This window comes from Rhea pennata, chromosome 8 (assembly GCF_028389875.1).
Source record: "Rhea pennata isolate bPtePen1 chromosome 8, bPtePen1.pri, whole genome shotgun sequence".
In the NCBI taxonomy this organism is placed as follows: domain Eukaryota; kingdom Metazoa; phylum Chordata; class Aves; order Rheiformes; family Rheidae; genus Rhea; species Rhea pennata.
In genome coordinates, this window is record NC_084670.1 from 16,730,253 (window position 1) to 16,736,252 (window position 6,000).

Here is a 6,000-nt window from a genome sequence, read left to right on the forward strand (position 1 = left end):
AGAACAAAATTAGATTAAAAAAATTAAACGTTTTGGTGTGACATCTTCAGCAGTGATGTCTGCATATACGCAATGTAAAAAGCCATTAGAGTAGTTGATGCATTTTCTCTCCATCTAAAACACACCCTACAATAATTACCAGGTCACATTTCTGCAGCTTGACGTGGCGTTTTGCCATGCTGCCTTTTAAAAATATTTGCATTCCTTTAAGGATATATATTGGGAAATCATCTGTGTACAAGCTTTGGAACAGGATGCAAAACCATCCCAGATGCTTTTGGTGGGAGGTAGTGAAAGGTGAGACAGCAGCTGCTGAGGACTGCGATGCTCACTGCCGTACAGCTAACGAGCTGAAAATCCCGCGTGGGGTGCCCAGGCGCCGTCCCTGCAGGTGCTGGGGTCCTGCCGCCGGCGACCACCGCGTCACAGCAGCTGGGACTTTCTCCCTGGCCAGCTGCAACCACAACGTCTCGGTCCCAGCTTGTCTCCGGTCCAAAGCAGTGTAGAAGAAATGCATAAAAACAAAACTGTCAGTACTTTGCTGACAATGCATTTATTGTATAACATTAACGCTTCTATCTCAAGCATGTTGATTCAAAATTATATTTTTGTGTTCTTACAAGTGCTCAGGGCCCAAATAGAGGAAAACTCCAGTGCTGCCTCATCTGTTTGAATGGTTAATCCTTCACCCTCTACTTTGACTTTCAGGCTGGGAACAGTATATAAAGTTAAGTTTATAACTACACCTTTTGTAACTGTGATCCTAATTTACAAGGTTATAGTCAAAGAAAAATAGAAATATGTCTGAGTGGGGTTTTTTTTTTGGTGTCACAGTCAGACAGGCTGCCCAGAGGGGCTGCGGACTCCCCTCAGAAATTGGCTGAGCAACCCCACGTAAGCTGCTCCTCCTCAAGTCAGGTGCCTCCAGAGGTCCAGCCTAAGTCACTCTCTGACTTTAAACCTTGTCTCATACTGGAGCTGCCATCCTTCCTAGAGGAGGTGCGGCATGGATATAAAGAACAAACTCCAGTCAAGCAGAACGCCCATGATTTCTCTGGTAAAATCCTACATAGCCACCACATCCCAACCACACCAACCTTGTTGAGATGCTATCAGTAGGTCAGCTGCACCACCAGCAAATGTGTGTCTAAAGCAAAGGGCAAACATTTAAATTCTAGAAGATCTGCCCCATAAAAAGCACTGAAAAGATGCAGAATAGCCAATAGGCGAGCTCTGTACTTTTAAAAGAAAAAGTTAACACAGCTATTTCAAACTGAGCAAACAAAGAAAGCCTAAACTTACCTTGACTGTGATCTTCACACTTGCAGATTTACAGCATGTTACGGGATATCAGACCTGTGCATTAGATAAGTAATTCAGACAAATAATCACTTTTTACTGTTGACTGTACTTAGCTTTTAGCAAATTTCTCTTCTTTAGATGTCATTTCTGGATTTTTTTTTGTTGTTGTGGTTACTTGGATATTTTCTTTTAGCAATTAAAACATTATTATTAGGAAGTACTAGCTAGAGTGACTATTTATATTCAGATCACATCCTCAGGATTCTCCCATGAGAATTATATATGGGCATGAAAGAAAATTCAACATCATTTTCTTTTCCATGCTGCTTCACACAGTATTTTATTCATTCATTTATTCATGTTCAGTAGGTTTTTAAATGTTAGTTTAAGCATTTAGATTACTGCTCTATGCAATAGGCACACAGGAAATAGCTCAATGAAAAGCTGCCAATAGTTGAGTCTATAAACGCAGTTTGATCTATATCTTAAAAATTGTTTCCATTCCAAAGTGTGGTTACAAAGCACTTTTTCTTGTTGGCAGCTAGATTTTTTTTTTAATCCCTATGCATCCTGTATTTGCCCAATGGAATTGGCACTGATATCACACACACACAGACAAAATCTGCATATAAAATAACACTAAGGATCTGGCTAGAACTAACTTGAGCTGGTGGAGTAAGATTCAAAGCTGAGCTTTTGTTTTCCACTCACTCTGTTTTGTTCAGGTGATGCCAAGCACACGGTACGGAACGTGATCCTTTTTCCTGGACCTTCTACAAGAAGTAAAAGCTACTTCAACAGACTGGGAACAGAGCTTTGCATCAACTTGAAGAAACATAGTAGGAGACTGAAAATATTTAGTACAGATTAAGCACAGGATGACTTTAAACAAATAAAGCAGTATTTTTATGTAGGCACAAAAAGAAATGTTTTAAACTGTATTTTCATTAACAAGGTACTGAGTGAGATTTTGCCAACTTCTTACTCAACCTTTTCTGAGCTGATGAGTTCTGCAAATATGACATGAGAATTGTAAATGACTGCCACAAGCAAAAAAGTCAAAGTTTTTTGTTTTTTTTTTTTTTTAAAAAAAAAGGCAAAAAAAGCTTTGGTGAGGATATCTCTGGCAAAGAAGCTGTTACATAGGTAGCGATATTTCGGCAACGATACATCTGAACAATGAAATTATCCAGTAAACAGCTCCTTACAAAAGACTGACAAATTACCTTTTACAGCCTTGCTGACAGTTTCAGAGATCAGGTCTGCCTCAGCAAATATGTTCAAGCTGGGCTTTCTTGAATGCACAGGCATTCATTCCTGTACAAACTCACTGTTTTTGAACAGCTTTAATGTAATTTGGGAATATTTATCTTCTGTAGCATATTAAACCTTATAATATGTATTTTTAATTTAAATATCAATTTAGGATGTAAATATGCAAAAATCTATTTACCTCAATGAGATTCATTGATGCAAGTAAAACTAAAAGTGTCTGGAAATGTAAATGAGGCCCTGGGTCTCCTTTTCATCAGAGCCTAACAAATCGGTATCTTTATTCTGTCAAGATCTGTCACAGGCAGAGGGATAAATTGAGAACTATTAGATTGAAGTGGAGCTGATGACAGCTGGGAGCTAGAGGCATTTGGATGGCCCAGTAAAATCCATGAGTACTTTTTCTACTGAAAATATCTGCCTTCTTGTCATCAAAATGGACTGAAATTAAAGTCCTATGAAATTCTACCAGATATCTCACAGCAAAGAGCCTTCAGTATTATCTCCAGCCTGCCGAAAATCTGATCTCGCTCAGATGCAGACATCACTGCAGTTATCCATACCTTTGTTACCCCAGACATATTTTGAATTGACCAGGAAAGGCACCCAAGAGGCTTAGATAGTCCCAAACACAGCTTTTTTCCCCTGATATTTCTGGTGTAGAAAGAGAAGGAATAAGTAGAATTCTGTTTGCTGTCTGTTCTCCTCAGCCTTGTGACTTCACGAAGTTGCTGCCATCAGTCAGTTTCTGCTGATACTCAGCTATTAATCCAAACTAAATTAAATGTCACATTTGTGAATCTCATCCCTCCTAAACAGCAGGACCTGTAAAGTTTGAGTTGTGTCCCGCAGCACTCCCTGTTCATCTGGCACAGGAACGCTGTGCGAGCTTGCATTCGGAGCCTTGGTAGAGCCAACGTTCGGTCCATCTACGCAGCAGCCCACAAGAAGTTGCAAGGGACACCGACCACAAATCCTGCTAGGCATATGGTTCTGAGAACTGCTGCATATGCAAGTATATTTCTTAAAAAACGCACAGAACTTAACCACTTTAAGAAAAATGTTTAAGAAAAATATCTTGAATGGTTTCCAATCATCTTTTAACAGCTAACAAAATGGAGGAACGGAGTAAGAGCTTTAATGAATGTGTTTTCAGGAGAATCCACTTGCTTTAGGTTCCTTTCTTCTGCTTCTACCTTTAGAATTCTTTTTTTAAATCATCAACCTCAAAACTCTAGTTTCAGGTCAGAGCAAAGTATGAAGGACTTCTAAAATGCTGTAGAAAGAAAAGTAACATTTAAAGGGGGAAGTGGAAAGGTCCTTAAATTGGAACACTGATCCTTTTAAGGTCTGTATATATTGTGCTGTACTTAAAGTATGTTACTTAAGATAATCACTGGGATGCATCAAAGATATATAATTATAATCTTCAATTTTAAGCAATAGATGTTGTTCCTGTACGCAAAATCTGCCAATGACTTTCACATGTTGAACACCTAGTCTTTTTTTCCTCTTCTATATAAGCTAAATAACTATTACTGAATAACTTTACATATGTGCATATGGTCATTTCATGACATTAATCCTTTACACTGCAGAGGCAAAAAACAAAACAAAACAAAAAGGCCAGAGAAACCCAGAATACCACCTCAGGCTGCAGAAATATCTATGGAATTTTAATATGTTTTTCTACATTTGAAATACTCATTTCTTTCTCTCCATTGTGTGTGTGTCAAAAGGAGCAAACAGAAGGTGATATTAAGAAAGTATTAAAATTAAGTCTTTGCATGCATTAGTGTGCTCATATTTAATTGTTTTCGAATTTGAACAGGTTGCTTCTGTACAGTGACTGAAAACTAGAAAAGCATTCTTGTATAGCTATGCAGATGAACCCTGCAGATAATTTTGCATCTCCTGGAGCGTATCTATCATATAGAACAAAGCAAAACTGCATTCTACAGGAGCAAAAAGTTTTCCTGTATAGGCCAGCAATTACGGAGCACATGTTTTGACCTGACAGGCTTTCTTGCATTGTAAAGTCTGCAACAAGCCAGCAAAGAGAAGTGTAGTACTTGATCCTACTGGTTCAGAAATGGAAATTCCCTCATTTGCAAACCTGCCAGGGTTGCTGCTTACTCTCTGCTGACAGCTTGCTCCTAAGATTCACATTTCTGTGATAACAAGGAGTGACAGAAAGTGCTGCAGCTGATGGGAAGGTAGCATAGTCAAGTTTCTTTTAATTGGTAATTTCTATTATAAGATGATATTGGAAGACATGATAGCATCCGAAAAACAAAGATGAAAAATATAGTAATAATCTCATTTGTGCTCCCTTAACCACACATCTTGTTTGCTCATATTTAGGCCAATTAAGTTTTCAGTATCTCAAGTTATATGTCCTACTACTATTTCAACTGTTCAACTGATCATATGGTTTGGGAGTATTTATAAAAATATAACCCAAATGGTAGTCACCTATTCTGTCTAGTCATGTCTTCTGAGATGTATCTGGATAAAAACCTACTAGTGTCCTGTGCTTGCTTAGTGTTCACACTTGTAGAAAACTCTCTGTCCTTTCTCAGTGTTGGTATGGTTTGTCTGTTTGGTTATTGTTGGACTTGAATTCTGTTTCACTTTAAACTGAGCAACATTTGCCTGGCTCAAAGTGCACTGCAAGGCTCAAGGCAGCAAGTAATTCAATGTCACCTTTCTCTCTGGATCACAAGCTGTAGCCTCCTGCCTGGAGGCAGACATTGACACTGCAGTCTGCCTAATTTCAGCTAAGTACTTGACTTCTTAGCTTCATCCACTGTCACTGTTAAAAAAATGAAACACTCCTAGAATGGAAGGAGTGCTGACAGTCACCCACACTCCCCCTGCTCCACTGTGGCACGAATCCTCTAAGCATATCTTAAATGCCACCTTATCTTTGTTGACATGAAGTACGTTATAGCATAAAATGTACAACAAACTCAGCTAGATTGAAGAGCAAGATTAGAACAGAACACAACATTTTTACTGAACAACAACAACAAAAGCCACCAGGCAGAAAAACTAGACGCCAATGAGTTTGCTATTTATAGCATTTGAGGAGAAGATAGCATATAGTAACTGCATTAAATAATTAAATTAATAAAATATATATTATATACTAAATAAGTTGTATTAACAAATTATAAGTCAACCATTAAGTCCAGGCTAACTAGCAAGTATCTAGTTACTCATCTGTGGACACTGCCTAGTAGAGGTGAACAAGCAGCGATGGACAGCAGAGGCGGGGTTGGGCTATTTGGTGCCCAGCAGCGGGGTACTGTTGGCTAGTGGGGCCACCACGGAGTCAGCAGAGAGAACTCTTCTACACACTTCGCTGAGGCCACAAATATCTATGGTACAATTTTAAACACAAAACTAGACATTCTTCACAGT